At 38.0% G+C, this 17,747-nt stretch overlaps 1 non-coding gene across 1 annotated transcript; it reads right to left on the reverse strand.

Moving 5' to 3' along the window:
• Nucleotides 1–1,298: 1,298 nt before the first annotated feature.
• Nucleotides 1,299–1,370, reverse strand: trnaq-cug (transfer RNA glutamine (anticodon CUG)). Its single transcript has one exon. It is a non-coding gene; the product is annotated as a tRNA-Gln (tRNA).
• Between the last annotated feature and the right edge of the window lie 16,377 nt (nucleotides 1,371–17,747).

Below are 17,747 nucleotides of genomic sequence, written 5' to 3' on the forward strand. Positions count from 1 at the left end.
ACTGGGTGTGTATGTTCTGCCAGACCAAGTGCTTTGGCTGTGAAGGCATTACGGATCTTGTAAGCTTTGCTGGGGTTAACAGTTTGGGACACAGTAAAAGTCATTGCCGCCCCGTGAATGACCTGGGTATCCTGTCTCACTGTATGAAGTACAAGGTCCTCTGGCTCCCCCACAAGTCTTAATTTCTGCACTGCATCATGCAGAATGATGGTCCGCTCTGATCCATCATCTAATATGGCGTAAGCCTCCATTGCCACGTTGCCATTCTTTGATCAGAACCGTAGTCACTTTGAGCAGTACTTTACTTCCAGAGGTTGGTCGGTCAACATATAAAACTGCACTGGAAGGAACTTCACTTGGCTGAGATGTCTTGACCTGGTCGTTGACATCATGTAGTACCATAAGGTGCTTCTTGTTGCAGGTTGGGCAGAAAGATTTTAGTGTGCAGTTAGCTGCTTGATGTCCACGACCACAACGCCAGCATCGGTTCTTTGTCTTTATCCAGTCTATCTTCAGGTTTTTGCTTAGAAGCTTGAAGTTGTCACAGCCATTCAGATAGTGTTTATTACTATCACAGTATGGACAATAAGCTCTCACCTTCTCTTCTCTGACTGAAGCTGGTTTAGATGTGGCTGATGACATTGATGTGGAATGTGACTTGTCGGTACCAAGTAGAATGGTGGTTGGTCTGCGAAGCTGCTTAGACTCTCACCTCTCTGCCACGCACTGAAGATTCCTGCCTTGTATAACAAGCGTACTGGCTATTGTCTTCATGTACTTGAAGCTCATATTCCAACCAATCAGCGAAGTCCAGCAAAGTAGGAATAGAGACTTGCAAAGGGTGGGTGTACCGCTTGAAACTTGATCTGAGGTCATGTGGCAGTTTACTCAGGAGTCGAGACACATGTGATCCACATTCCAGCTCAACAGTACCTTTGTGGCCAAGCTGCTGTTACATACTGACAACTGACTGGCACGTCAGCTTGGCCTGCCTTTGTAGATAAATGTTGATTAAAATATCAAAGACAAAACACATGAGCTGAATTTAACAGCAGAAATATACATTGTGGCACTGCCACACAAATCTTGCTGATGAGAAGCTGTCTGAGGTCTGTAATGCTTCTCCACAGAGGGTCAGGGGACATCTGTCTTCTCAATTTAGTTCCTGCTCAGTTTTATGTGAGTTCTAGATTGTTTGGAGGCCACTGTAGCAATACATTTTAAGGAACACTGCCACAGAGAAAGTTGTGACATACCCCAAGCTCCTCCTTGCCAAGCACTGCCAGACAGACTCTTGAAGGTTCCACCGAGATTTGAACTCGGATCACTGGATTCAGAGTCCAGAGTGCTAACCGTTACACCATGGAACCAACAGTGTCTGCTCATCTGTTTGAAGTGTAGAAAACACTCAAGGAGGCTCTGCGAAAAGCAACTAACCAGCAAGCATCAGAATGGTGTCCGAAAAGCATTCACGGCTACACTCGGAGTAAACCCGGGATCGAACCCGGGACCTTTAAATCTTCAGTGTAATGCTCTCTGAAAACCAGTAAACCAATATTGAGAAAAACATCAAAGCAAAGGACACGAGCCTCCAGTCAACCGCAAACGGCTACCCTGCATGGCAGCCAATCTGAGCCATTTTAGACACACCTCCTTCTGTTGTACAAAGTTTAAATTGCAGATGAGGAACTAAGAACAGGGAGAAGTGGGCATGAAAACATGCAAGCGTATTATTTGCCGAAAGGAGCCAGAACTGACACTTCTCAGGAAGATGCTCAATGTGGGTTCATTCGGGATTTGAACCCGGGACCTCTCGCACCCAAAGCGAGAATCATACCCCTAGAACAACGAGCCACCATGTACCCAGATACTACTCAAAAAAAGGAGCTGCAAAGCGGGCTTGTCTGGGATTTGAGCTTCGGCCCTCTCGCTCCCGTACCAGCAATAAAACGAAAAAAAACACACCCCAACACCAACAAGCCCTCAGATGCTCCTGCAACTAGCAAACACAAGATGAAGGCTCACAGGGCCGTGAAGCGATCCAAGAATCTATTTTTTTGCCATATCTCCACTGCTTGGGCTGCATTCCTAAACCAATGTTTAGAAAAATGTCAAGGCAAAGTTTAACCCTCTGGAGTCGATTAACGCGGATACGCGTTTTGAGTCATTTTCTCGTGATAACCCCGAAAAGAACGTAAATTACACTTTCAGTTTTAATCGTACAGATAAGAGCAATACATCAGTCGAATCTGTAAAGGGTCTACTTTTTTTTGGATACAGACATAATAACAACAAAACTTTGTGCACTTATAAAATAAAGATAACAAACAAGGTGTGTTGTCTGCAGCCTTTGTCTGCGCTGATCTTCATTTACAAACATGTCTGTAACTCCGTGAATACTCAACAAAGAGACATGAGAGAGATATCTATAGAAAGCTTGACGTCTACTTTTAAACTAAACAAGTGCCGCCGAAAACAGATATTCTGTGATAAAGTAATCCATATGAAAACAATGCGATGTCTGTTTTTCATGTCTCCCTTCATTATATCTAATGTGACCACGCCCCGCGCTGAACGCGCTATTCAGATTCAAACTGAAGCGCGCGGCTTGAATATGCCCATAACAGAAGAAAAAGCAGCCAGACTGTTCTTCAAGTTTTTATTTTACTGTTTGCTTCGCGATGAGAGGAATAAGACATAATTCACCCCAAAAAGATGTCATGTGGTGTAGGATTTGAGAAATGGATTTCCTCAGAAAAAAAATGAAGCACTTTATTCAACAGAGATCATAAACCTGAGTAAGTCTCTTTTTATTTATTTATATACTTGTACTAGTTTTCACATATAGTGTAAAAATTTTACTAGTTAGACTTTTTCCAAAGGCTTTTTCCAAACTATAATTCCTGACTAAATATATAATCAAGTGAAACATTATGAAGTTTCAATAACAATATACAATACTATACCATTCAAAAGCTTGATGTAAATAATATAAATGTAACAAATAAATAACTGTAGGCTAACAAATGTAAAAACAGTGCTGTTCTTTCAATTTATTCCCCCTAAAAAACCTAAAAAATATTCTCAGCTCTTTTCAACATTAATAATAATAATGATAATAATAACAACAATAAATGTTTTTTTTTTGTAGAAAATAAGATTGTTAAAAGGATTTCTGAAGGATTGTGTGACTGGAGTAATGATGCAAAACAATTTGTTTGAAAGTCAGCTTTGATTGTTCCTGATAAACTGTTTAACTGCTCCCCCAAGTGGATATTAAAGTATGTTGTGGGATAATTAAATATATTCTAAATAAACTATAAACATAAAATTATATAGATTTATTTTGTCCTCACATTATTTCTTGTAACTCTTCCCTCTCAGTGGCACAGATGACTGAATGGTTCATTATGCAGCTCATTATTCAGGCCTTTGTCTTCTCAGGTGTAAATCACAATGATATTCATTATAGTTGACGCCTACTCGCATATGACTTTTACCAACAAAAAGTTTCTTAGAAAATTTAAAAATCAATATATTGTTTTCTGTGAGTGAGTAAACAAGATGATTTTCACATCATTTAGAAAGAAAAATTCTAGGCTACAAGCTCCAGTTCTCAAAAATCCCGGGAACCATTGTTCTTTATGTGTTTTATGGCCTTATTCAAGTGATTTAACATTTTTTGGTTTTTCACTAACCACGCATAACATTTTTTTTCTCAAAAATACAATCATGTACATGCATGCATTTCACATATTATTATAGCCCAGTTTGTGCTGATTTGTACATATTTCACTCTGCTTGATGCTACGGTCGCTCCAACATCCTGCCTCTGTAGCGGACAAGGGCAAAAATAGAGCTCTTGCACTGACCAGATTTCTGAGAAACTAAATTTTTACGTACCAGCTCTAGCTTGGCCTGTCTTCGTAGATAAATGTTGATTAAAATATCAACGACAAAACACATGAAATCTACATCGTGGCACTGCCACACAAATCTTGCATGCGGAGTCCCACAAGGGTCAATTCTTGCACCGCTCTTGTTTAGCCTGTATATGCTTCCACTAAGTCAAATAATGAGAAAGAACCAAATTGCCTATCACAGCTATGCTGATGATACCCAGATTTACCTAGCCTTATCTCCAAATTACTACAGCCCAATTGACTCCCTCTGCCAATGCATTGATGAAATTAAAAGTTGGATGTGCCAGAACTTTCTTCAGTTAAACAAGGAAAAAACTGAAGTCATTACATTTGGAAACAAAGATGAAGTGTTCAAGGTGAATGCATACCTTAACTCTAGGGGTCAAACAACTAAAAATCAAGTCAGGAATCTTGGTGTGATTCTGGAGACAGACCTTAGTTTCAATAGTCATGTCCGATTAAGTTAATTATTGGTTCCGATTAAGTTAATTATTGTGACATAAAGTTGTTTGGGCATTGAATTAAATAAGTTGTATGCTTGGTTAAAAAGATTAGTTTTTAGTCTAGTCTCAAACAAGTCTGGTGAGGCTATTCCACAGTTAAGTTGCTAAGAAAAAAGGGATCTACCACTGTTAAGAGGATTGTGATAACAGACCAGAATATTCTGACTGCAGAGTGCATGATGGACTCTGGATAAGACAATAGTCGTATTAACTCTGGGATCACCATCAAGTGATGTTTAATACATTTTTTGTGCATCACTAGAGTCCCCAAAGTGACATTAAATTGGAATTTGTGTGTCACTAGAGTCACATTAAATTGGAGTTTGTGTATCACTAGAGTCTACAAAGTGATATTTAAATGGATTCTGTGTATTACTAGAGTCCCCAAAATGACATTAGAATAGAGTTTGTGTATCACTAGTCCCTAAAGTGACATTAAATTGGACATGGTGTATCACTATAGTCTCCAAAGTCACATTAAATTGGAGTTTGTGTATCACTAGAGTCCCCAAAGTCACATTAAATTGGAGTTTGTGTATCACTAGAGTCCAGTCACATTAAATTGGTGTTTGTGTCACTAGAGTCTACAAAGTGACATTAAAATGGATTTTGTGTATTACTAGAGTCCCCAAAATGACATTAGAATAGAGTTTGTGTATCACTAGTCCCCAAAGTGACATTAAATTGGAGTTTGTGTATCACTAAAGTCACATTAAATTGGAGTTTGTGTCACTAGAGTCTACAAAGTGACATTAAAATGGATTTTGTGTATTACTAGAGACCCCAAAGTCACATTAAATTGGAGTTTGTGGATCACTAGAGTCCACAATGTCACATTAAATTGGAGTTTGTGTATCACTAGTCCACAAAGTCATATTAAATTGGAGTTTGTGTATCACTACAGTCCACAAAGTGACATTAAATTGGAGTTTGTGTATCACTAGAGTCTCCAAAGTGACATTAAATTGGAGTTTGTGTATCACTAGAGTCCCCATAGTGACATTAGAATGGATTTTGTGTATCAATAGAGTCCCCAAAGTGACATTAAATTGGAGTTTGTGTATCACTAAAGTCTCCCAAGTGACATTAAATTGGAGTTTGTGTATCACTAATCTATAAAGTGACATTAAATTGGAGTTTGTTTATCACTAGTCACCAAAGTCACATTAAATTAGAGCTTGTGTATCACTAGTCCCCAAAGTCACATTAAATTGGAGTGTCTATCACTAAAGTCCCCAAAGTGAGATTAGAATGAATTTTGTGTATCACTAGTCCCCAAAGTGACATTAGAATGGATTTTGTGTATTACTAGAGTCCCCAAAATGACATAAGAATGGAGTTTGTGTATCACTAGAGTCCACAAAGTCACAATAAACTGGAGTTTGTGTATCACTAGTCCCCAAAGTGACATTAAATTGGAGTTTGTGCATCACTAGAGTCTACAAAGTCACATTAAATTGGAGTTTGTGTATCACTGGAGTCTATAAAGTGACATTAACTTTGAGTTTGTGTATCACTAGTACCCAAAGTGACATTAAATTGGCGTTTGTGTATCACTAGTCTCCAAAGTGAAATTAAATTGGAGTTTGTGTATCATTAGAGTCTACAAAGTCACATTAAATTGGAGTGTGTATCACTAAAGTCCCCAAAATGACATTACATTGGAGTTTGTGTATCCCTTTTTTTTTACAAAGTCACATTAAATTGGAGTTTGTGTCACTAGAGTCTACAGTCACTTTAAATTGAATTTTGTGTCACTAGAGTCTACCAAGTGACATTAAAATTGATTTTGTGTATTACTAGAGTCCCCAAAATGACATTAGAATGGAGTTTGTGTATCACTAGTCCACAAAGTCACATTAAATTGGAGTTTGTGTATCACTAGTCCACAAAGTCACGTTAAATTGGAGTTTGTGTATCACTTGTCTCCAAAGTGACATTAAATTGGAGTTTGTGTATCACTATAGTCTATAAAGTCACTTTAAAATGGAGTTTGTGTCAGAGTCTACAAAGTGACATTAAATTGGAATTTGTGTATCACTAGTCCCCAAAGTGACATTAAATTGGAGTTTGTGTATGACTAGTCTCCAAAGTGACATTAAATTGGAGTTTGTTTATCACTAGAGTCACCAAAGTCACATTAAATTGGACATGGTGTATCACTAGAGTCTACAGAGTGACATTAAATTGGATTTTGTGTATTAATAGAGTCCCCAAAGTGACATTAGAATGGAGTTTGTGTATCACTAGTCCCCAAAGTCACATTAAATTGGAGTTTGTGTATCACTAGAGTTTACAAAATCACATTAAACTGGAGTTTGTGCATCACTAGAGTTTACAAAGTCACATTATATTGGAGTGTGTATCACTAGAGTCTACAAAGTCACATTCAACTGGAGTTTGTGTATCAATAGAGTCCACCAAGTCACATTAAATTGGAGTTTGGGTATCACTAGAGTCTACAAAGTCACTTTAAATTGGAGTTTGTGTCACTAGAGTCTACAAACTGACATTAAAATGGATTTTGTGTATAACTAGAGTCCCCAAAATGACATTAGAATGGAGTTTGTGCATCACTAGTCCCCAAAGTGACATTAAAAATGAATTTTGTGTATCAATAGAGTCCCCAAAGTGACATTAAATTGGAGTTTGTGTATCACTAGTCTACAAAATCACATTAAATTGGAGTTTGTGTATCACTAGAGTCTACAAAGTCACATTAAAATGGATTTTGTGTATTACTAGAGTCCCCAAAGTGACATTAGAATGGAGTTTTTGTATCACTAGTCCCCAAAGTTACATTAAATTGGAGTTTGTGTATCACTAGAGTCCCCAAAGTGACATTAAATTGGAGTTTGTGTATCACTAGTCCCCAAAGTGACATTAAATTGGAGTTTGTGTATCACTGGAGTCTACAAAGTGACATTAAATTGGAGTTTGTGTATCACTGGAGTCTACAAAGTCACATTAAATTGGCATTTATGTCACTGGAGTCTACAAAGTCACTTTAAATTGGCATTTATGTCACTGGAGTCTACAAAGTCACTTTAAATTGGAGTTTGTGTCACTAGAGTCCCCAAAATGACATTAAATTGGAGTTTGTGTATCACTAGTCCCCAAAGTGACATTAGAATGGAGTCTGTGTATTACTAGTCTCCAAAGTTACATTAAATTGGAGTTTGTGTATCACTAGAGTAAACAAAGTCACATTAAATTGGAGTTTGTGTATCACTAGAGTTACCAAAGTCACATTAAATTGGAGTTTGTGTATCACTAGAGTTTACAAAGTCACATTAAACTGGAGTTTGTGCATCACTAGAGTTTACAAAGTCACATTATATTGGAGTGTGTATCACTAGAGTCTACAAAGTCGCATTAAACTGGAGTTTGTGTATCAATAGAGTCCACCAAGTCACATTAAATTGGAGTTTGGGTATCACTAGAGTCTACAAAGTCACATTAAATAGGAGTTTGGGTATCACTAGACTCTACAAAGTCACTTTAAATTGGAGTTTGTGTCACTAGAGTCTACAAACTGACATTAAAATGGATTTTGTGTATTACTAGAGTCCCCAAAATGACATTAGAATGGAGTTTGTGCATCACTAGTCCCCAAAGTGACATTAAATTGGAATTTGTGTATCACTAGAGTCCCATAAGTGACATTAGAATGGAGTTTGTGTATCACTAGTCACCAAAGTCAAATTGAACTGTAGTTTGTTTATCACTAGAGTCTACAAAGTCACATTAATTTGGAGTTTGAGTATCACCACTTTATTCAAAACATTGAAGTCATTAACTTGACAATTAAGTAATTTTTATTTGTATAGAACTTTTCTCAATTATCAGAAAGTCATGCCTTAATGTTTTATGGATAGTATTTTTAAAAGTAAATGCAAATTGAACTAGAGAGTTGCAGGCAGTTGTCATGGCATGATTCTTTGCCATAGAGACACTTGTTTTTAAAGTAATAATTATTACTGTTCCGTGATCTTCATTAGGCATTTCCCTGGGGCTGAAATGTTTTATATTTTTGTTGAAATCATGAACAGGATCCCTTTTTTTATTATTGATTATTGGCATTGGCCTACATCCTGTGCTCCTATTAATGACAATGTAGGTGTGATGGCCTAATTGTTAAAAGTAACCAATCATAAATGAGTAGGAAAAAAATATTTTCAATTCTCTTAAGACATTTATGCAGTGGAAAAAATTACCAATCCATAACCATCAAAATAGGAACAACAACTTTACCATGTCACACAGATACATCATATTTGGAATTGTACTTCTGTTTCTAATTAGCATAAATCATATGTATCTTCTAAAAGTCCTTAAAGTGAAATCACAAACAGAGATTGTGTACCACCATAGTCCTCAAAGTTTCACTTGATCAGTTTGTTTTTGTCCTTAAATTGGACATAAAAATACTGTCCCCAAAGTGAAGGCAAAATGTCAGGTCTGTAAAGAAGGTTTTAATTGAAAATATCAAGTGATATTTGCACTGAAGGCTTCATCTGTAGTGCAGTTATATCTTTCTCTTGTCTCTAGACCATTCAGTAATGGTTGTACCCAAAGCTAGGGTGTTCAGTCATGGGTCCTCATTGGGGAGTTTAGTAGGTGTGTGTGTGTGTGTGTGTTCTGTTTATTTAATTCAATTTCAATTATTGTTCATATAATTATTTACAGGTAAAAGAATATGACATCTGAATGTATTTTACTTGAAAATGCACTGCTTCAATAAATGTATTTTTCTCAGTTTTTAGTCCAAAATGTTGTATTTCTGATGAAACCTATCTGCATTCAAGTGGTGATAAAACATGAACACATAAAGATAGCATAAAATAGTTTATTATTATTATTTCTGTTGTTGGTATGAGTGGCAGTGGGTGGTAATAGACAAGAAATGTACAGTTTCACACCATTGTGTGGACCACCTTTCTTTAGTCCTTTAGAAATCCTACAGCCTGAACCACTGTAGGCAAACCCAGTGGCGGAGCCAGAGGGGTGGCTTGGGGTGGCGACATTCGATTGGCCACCCCAGGTGCCACCCCCATAATTCTACTCCACAATTGGCCATTAACGTGGTCAAAGGCGGAACCTTTGTTGACGCACTTTGCTGCCTTTAAATCAGCGCGGGAGCTTGGACAGTCAGACACCAGAACTCAGACATGTAAGTAGCAAGTGTTTGATATAAGCTAACCAACGATACATGGCTTATTGTTTTTTAGCATGTGAGTTTACAGCACTACTACTTGTGCTAGCACACAAAGATATCTATTTACCTATCACATCTGCCTTGATATCTAATCGCACACACAGCCCAGTATCACGTCTGTTGAATCACGTCATGTAGGCTAATTTATCTACTATAAGTTACCTGCCTATTCTGCCTACTCAGTCGACATTTGCTAGGTCATTAACTGTTAACTGTAGGCTACTTTTGTAAAAAGCATTTCAAGATTTATCATTAGCAGATTAGCAGACGCAATTTTGTGCAAAAAAACGTAGCCTACATTATATTTTAACCAAATTAAACACGCCATAGCTCGCCCCTACCTTCAGTAAATTAAGCTTAGGCTATATTCCCAGATAAATTCCACGCAGGGTTTCGTTTTTGTTTGTTCTATAGGCTATACAGTCAATGTTTTCAAGCCCTGTGTTGCTAACATACCTATGCTGTGAAACTAAGGTCTAGCCTACTGGTGAGTTTAGTTGAATTTGATTAATAGGATATGCAACCATTTACATCTGGAGATAGTTATTTGTGCTCGCCAAAATCATAGAAATGATCATTACAAGACACTTACAGTATCTCCTGTAATCCAAGACAGATTTTCTTCAAGTTGTTAGGCTTTAGAGCATTTATTTTAATAAATGACATGGAAAACATAATTCATTTCATCCAAATATCCTTATGCACAATGCACAACAACAATTTAGCTTAAACCGTGAGAATCAAGCAAACCTCATGGCCGTCAGGGCCTTAAAGTGACAGGCACTGAATTCGACTTGCACATCACCAATGCAGTAATGACATGAAAGAGTAGTCTATATCGTTTAAACTTTATAAATAGTAATAGTTTAGCTCACAGGTCAGATGTGGCCTTTGATTAAGCTTTAATTTTGTGTAATTAATTGTAAATAATGTGTTTTTTGTGGTGCATTGTGCCATTTCATGTTTGTTTCATTTCAATTTCTAATAATAATGTAAGTAATAATTACTAATAATGTAAATGGGGAAAAAAACACCATCTTAATTGGTGTTTATGTAGCCTAGGGGTTGGTTGGACTGTTCTGAAGGAAATCTGACTTCATTGCAGTATGAAAAGGAACCAGAATATTCAACAGTTTTTCGTTTGCAAGAAAAGCAAACCTGATGAAGACAGTGAACTGATCAGAGCAGCTGACGTTAGCAGTACCAGCAGTGGTTCAGATAATGTTAGCGAGTCAGATCAGGATGATGACAGGCAGGGTGAACCAACTGAGCTAGCAGCTTCACCTGATGACCTGGGTATGTAAAATCTAGAATTAAATTTTATGATATCATTGATTTAATAGGCTATGTATTTGGAAAAAAAAATATTAACAGCATTTTTATTTAACCTAAACAAAATAAAAATGTTTAAGCATCTAAGTGAAATCATTCTAAATGCTATTTCAGATTCAGACAAGGGTGCTGGAGACACTTCAGATCCTTATAAGGGTATGACATCTCAGCATTTCTTTCCAGACATCTCCCAATCAAGGGCAGCAGATCCAACTCAACCTGTGCTGTGGATGTTTCCCAAGACCACACAAGGTCAGAAAAGAAGGGCATTCAACCCGCAGTGGTACAGCAAGTATTCTTGTTTAGAGTACTCTGTTAGCAAAGATTCAGCTTACTGTTATGCATGTAGACATTTCTCACTCCCTTCAGCGTCAGAATCAGTATTCACATCCCAGGCAGGTTTTTCACATTGGAAGAAAGCGCTGTATAAAGATGGAGGCCTTACATTGCATGACCGGTCTGACAGTCACGTTAATGCAATGTTTGCTTGGCGAGAATATAAGAATCGTATGCTGTCTGATTCTGGGTTAATGGATTTAATTGATCAAGAGTACAAAAGAAAAGTTGAGGAGAACAGGAGATACATAAAAACAATTGCAGAGGTTCTGTTGTTAACAGCAACTCAGAAGCAGGCTCAGAGGGGCCACCGGGAGTCAGAGGACTCTGACAATAGGGGGAATTTCATAGAAACTCTAACTGTGATTGCTAATCATGATGCCCTTATAAGTGAGAAAATGAGGGAAAAGGGGAATGCAAAGTACACATCTGGAACCATACAGAATGAAATTCTGGAGTGTCTTGCAAACATGGTGAGGGATGACATTGTAAAGGAGGTGAAGGAGAGTGAGGGTTTCTCAGTAATTGCAGATGAAAGCAAAGACCTCCAGAAAAAGGAGCAGCTGTCATTGGTAGTGAGGTATTACTACAGTGGGGCTATACATGAAAGTTTCCTTGACTTTCAGCATGCTCAAGATTTGGATGCTAAGGGACTTAGTGATAAAATCATACAATGCCTTGAAAAATATGGGCTCAATTACAAGGAGAACCTGATTGGGCAAGGCTATGATGGAGCAGCTGTGATGAGTGGGAAACACTCGGGTGTGGCAGCCAGAATTCAGGCAGAGGCTAAACAGGCATTTTATGTCCACTGTAATGCCCACTGCCTGAATCTAGTCTTAGTGGACACGGTGAAGTCAGTGGCAGAGGTAGATTGTTTCTTCACCCTCCTCTAAAGACTCTATGTGTATATGACCGGGTCCTATGTACATCAAAAATGGATGGAGGTTCAAAAAGATATGTATGGTGGCCAATGCAGAGTTGCAAAAACTGAGTGATACACGATGGGCGTGTAGAGCGGTGGCTTGCAGGAACTTATTGGATAGATTACCAGCCGTCCTGCATGTTCTTGAGCAGATCAGTTCAGAGGACAATGGGGACAGATCTGTTGATGCTCGAGGTTTATTAGCACAGATTGACCTTACATTCATAGCCTTACTGACAACTTTCCAAAAACTCCTTGGAACCACAAAGCGACTCTCTGACCTGCTACAGGCCCCCTCACTTGACTTAGCCATAGCAGTTGATTTGATTGAATCACTTCATGCTACATTTCAGGAGTACAGGAACGAGACATTTGCACATGATTTGTGGCAAGAAATATCTGATACAGCCAAGCTGTGTAATGTAGCAGTTGAAAATGTCACAAAAAAGAGAGAACAGAGAGTGAGCTCAAAACTGGGTGGGTCTCATATAACTTGTACTATAGGCCTACGCAGGGGTGATGAGGACAAAAACTCATTCAGGCAAAGGTTACTGTACCCAATCCTAGATTGCATCATGAGTGAGATGGACAGAAGGTTTTCAAAGTCAAACTGTGTACTCATGAATGGGATACAGGCACTGAACCCTCAAAGCTGTACATTCCTAGACAAGGGTCAAGTCTTACAATTAGGTGATTTGTATGGCAGTGATCAAGAGGACTTGACCCATGAGCTGCATCAGGCCAGAAGGGTTGTAAAGAGAAAGATGGACAGTGGGGCAGTACAATTGGGAAGTGTTACAGACTTCACTGTATTTTTGGAACCCTATAAAGAGGTGTTCCCTGACCTCTTTAGGCTTTGCAAGGTTGCCACAGCTATCCCAGTGAGTACTGCAGGCTGTGAACGGAGCTTCTCAGCCCTGAAGCTAATAAAGACACACTTGCGGACCACCATGGTTGATGGTAGGCTTAGCCACTTAGGTGTGTTAAGTATTGAATCCAGGAGAGCAAAAGCTTTAAATATGGATGACTTTATCAAGGTTTTCGCCAGCTCACACAAAAATCGACGCATTCAGTTGTTTTAACACCAATATATAGATAGGCAAACAAATTGTAATTCATTGTTCCATGAATAAATAGTATTTATCTGAGAACTTGGATTTTGGATGTTAACAGCTATAGAAATAGATGGCCAAAGATATTATGTTTGAGTTGTAATTGTGAAAAACAAAAAGTCTTGAATGTGTATTTTTATATTTGAGATGTTTATTTATATTTGATTTTATTCAAATAAAAAGAAATTTGATGTAAGAGTACAGCCTTTGTCCTTCAATTTATGAGTATGGTGTTAGATGCATGATTTTATGATGCCACCCTTGAAATAATCAGTGCTCCACTAAGGCCACCCCTGTTTAAAAAGTCTAGAATCGCCACTGGGCAAACCACGCTTACAACAAAAATGTGTGGTGGTTCAGCTTATTGAAGTTATTTAACAATGAAAGTTTTGCAGATTTAAAGTGCACAGTATCCAAATAGAAAACATAAACTTTTGGTGTTACACTAACCTGTGCCTTTGTTCTGCTGCCCTCAGGACCGCGGATCACCAGCTCATTACCCGTGATTCAATGGTCGCTGAAATCTCCTATGATTATCCTGAGTTGTTACTGGCTTCGGTACCTAAGGAGAAAGAGATTTATTAAAAAGCCCTTGCTACGTGTACTTGTTATAGCACTTATATATCATTGCTTTTTTGTTGTTTATGATTGCTTCTATTGTCCTCATTTGTAAATTGCTTTGGATAAAAGCGTCTGCTAAATGAGCAAATGTAAATTGATCAGTTGAACTTCCTGTCTTTAATTTTGGACCTCTTTGAAAACCTTTTTTTTTTTTTTTTTTTTACTCCTACAGACCATTGGGTAACTTTTTTTTTTAAATTTTTTTAGTTCTAGTGTTTTGAGAAGTGTGTTTCTGTTGGCTGTGAGAACTCAGTTAGTTTGACCACACTGGTTTAACCCACACAGAGCTGAGATCATCTCTGAACACTCTGAGAATTCTCACACATTCACATAACCGTTCCTCTTTTCTTTACCTGGCTTTCTACAACTCAATTTATCTTTTTCCTTTTGCATAAATGTTTGTTATTGGTTAAAAACCATTTACAAATTCACAGTTAGTGTAAGTTTAAAGCAGGCCTGTCAACACACCTGGCTGTGATTTTCAAGTTGATTCAGGTGTGTTTAATTAGAGCTGTAAAGCGACTCTTCAGAAGCAGGAATGAGGAATCTGATGTAGGTAAAGCACAGATCTACACACATACCTGTTTCTTGAGCCTGACCAACATGGCACATGCTGAACATCTGCATTATCTGAGAGAATTGATGATGTGTCACTGATTTAGTCATATGTTGTCTATGTTGTTATTTTGCACGTTTTGAAATGTATGTGACTCCTGAGACACGTTGCCTGTTTAGGGTATAAAAAAGGGATTAACCCTAATTTTAAACATCTTTGCATAAAAGTTACAGGTTAAACTGATATTAGTATGTCTAGGTGACTATATACTAGTATTTTTAACTGGATATTTTCTTTCAGGGCTTCACACCTAGCTCATTTTATGGTATAAGGAATGAGAGTAGAGAAAAGAGGATGCAAGTTATAGAGCAGATAACAGAAAACTCTTCAGATTCTGAGACAAGTGATGAAGTTTTTGTCAATCTGCACGGAAAGCTAGACACAGAAAATGAGAGTGACAGTTCTGCTGAGGAGGTTGAAGATGTGACAGCTCAGCAATGTAAAAGAACCAAGAACTTTAGGTACTTCTTTCACTCATGTCAGGAATGCGTTCTGCTGAGTTGTAGCAGGCATGAGGCCTCTGTGTGAAACAAATATAGTTCATATTTGAGGGGACATTGAGGCAGTATACAAAATAAATACATTTTTGATTAATTTATCAAATTGTTAGTGTATTATCTAAAAGATTTATTTCTTTTTTGCAGCTGGAGGAAGAAAAGGCTTGAGCACCAGTCAGCAGCCAATAAAAATACATTCAGAATGCCTGATCAGCTTTCATCTCCTTGCAGCTACTTCACAAGGTTTTTTGAAGAAAAGCTTTTCCAACTTATTGCTGAGCAAACTAATCTGTACTCTTGCGAGTTACGTGGAACTAGCATTAACACCAATCCAGATGAAGTGAGGTCATTTATTGGAATGAAACTGGTCATGGGTATTGTGAAGATCCCATCAGTGGATGATTACTGGTCTGATGGTACACGTTACCAAAAAATTGCCAATGTGATGTCCGTAAAAAGGTTCCAATGTCTCTCTAGAATGATACATTTTCAGGACAATGCCATATCAGACCCAGGTCAGGATCGGCTTTTCAAAGTCAGACTATTTATAACTTTAAATCTACGTTTAGCAACGAGATCGGTCTGTATGACCCACAGTTCTACGGATCTTTTCTTTTTTTAAAATAAGGGAAATGTTGGCCTCTCTAAGCGATTGTGGAAGCCTGTTTGTCATAAATGAGTGATCATACATGGCCAATAGGGGATCTATTAATATTTGCTCGAATTCTTTATATGTGTAGCCAATGATAATCTCTCTCTGGGGCGTGCCTTATTTTACGTGGCCTATAAAGATAGCCTTAGGTATGGTAGTAAGGTGTGTCTCATCGTCACGGGTGACGTCATCCATTTCCGGTGTGTCGCGGGAGTGTTTGTTTGGTGAGGAGCTGCAGTCGCGGCTGTATTTCTGAACGTTTGAATTGAACTGGGTTTTATGTACTTATTTGGCTCGTGTATCTTCCTAGTGTGGACTGAGGAAGCCTGCGGTACAATGCATGTGATACCCGATCGATTTTACGTGCTGGAGTTTAATTTTTTTCTCTTGCATCCACCATTTCAGTGTAGTGGTTTATTAGTTGATGGTAAACATATGTGTGTGTAATTGCTCTTAATTCATTGAGTACTCAAGTTTTATAAGAATGTATGCGAGTGTGTATATTTGAATGTATGTTTAATGTGTAATTCTGCTTCCTCTCCAGTTGTTGGGGTGATCAGGATTCGTGACTGTGTGGACTAGTCTCTCTCTCTGCTTGGTGGTGGTCTCTTTCGATTGCAGTGTTCCACATTTGTGGTCTGAAGTGTGAGTGCACGAGTGTTTGCCGTTTCATTTTCAGAGAATAAGCGAGTAGTCCCCAGCCCTGGAGTGGAGGCCGAATTGTGTGTGTGTTTGTGTGTATTTTGATTCGCATATTTAAATACATTTATTAATGGTGCCCAAATAAAAACTAATTTTGTATTTCATCTGTCTCTGGTCTTATCTCAGCCGCAACCGAACCTGTGTGCTTTAAAGTTAATCTTATCAGGCGATCCCCGGTAAATTTGCCTCCGGGGTGGCGTAGTCGGGTATCTTAGAGGGCCAGATTTTAGGTCTGCCTTCTGGGGGTGAGGCAACTCTCTCTCCCTGGTGTGAACTTTCACATTTATGCCCATTGTAAAAAAAAGAGCACGCCGCTACATATGCTTTACACACCAGACTGACCGGACCTGGGGATTTGCCCGACTGTAAACTATGTAAAGCCATTAAGGCTTCTTCCCTTGATATGCGGGCATTCAAAACCATTCTCTGATCATCAGATATACTAGGGAGTGTTAAGAGATCAAAGAAATTTTCCATAGCATTATATTGTTGAGGAAAATATTCAGTTTGATATAAGACATAATAAAACTGCTTAAACGTATCGTTTATAAAACCACAATCAAATGATTACTTTCCAGAAGAATCCATAATAGAGGTTATAAACTGTGGGCCAGATTTCTCCTTCAGTAAATAAGATAAATACTTGTTAGGCTTATTGCCATGCTCATACAGTCTTTGCTTTGAAAACAGTATTTTAGTGTTGGACTGTTGCGATAACAAAGAATCCAGAGAAGCACGTATTACACCCAGCTTCTCAAGATTGGCAGGAGACGCATCATTCACATGATCTTCGGTTGCTCTTTTGAGTTCTAAGCGTTCCTGTTTCACTACTTGCTTCCGTTTTTTAGTGATGGAATAAGATATAACTAATCCTCTGATAAATGCTGTGGAAGTCTCCCATAACAGTAATGGATCATCCATAGACTCAGAATTAATTGACCAAAAAATCTTAAATTCAGAATCAAGATATGAAAGAAATTTCTTTTCTTTAAGCATTAATATATTAAATCAGCATAATGCAGATAATGTTTTGGATTGCTTGGATGGAGGGCAATTTTTTGGAGGTAGTCTGTCCAGTAAAGGATTCAACAAACAATTAAAATCTCCCCCTACAATAACAGTACCAGAAGCAGTATCTAGCAAATCTGAAAAAGCCTTTGTAATCAGCTCAGAGTTTGGTGGGCTGCATATATTAAAAAAAGTTATCTCCTGTTCATGCAGTAGCCCTCAAACAATAAGGTAACAGCCCCGTTTATCCTTGGTACTATTTAGAACTGATTGACAGCACCCAGAATGTACAAAATTTTATC

This window comes from Carassius carassius, chromosome 1, assembly GCF_963082965.1.
Source record: "Carassius carassius chromosome 1, fCarCar2.1, whole genome shotgun sequence".
Classification (NCBI taxonomy): domain Eukaryota; kingdom Metazoa; phylum Chordata; class Actinopteri; order Cypriniformes; family Cyprinidae; genus Carassius; species Carassius carassius.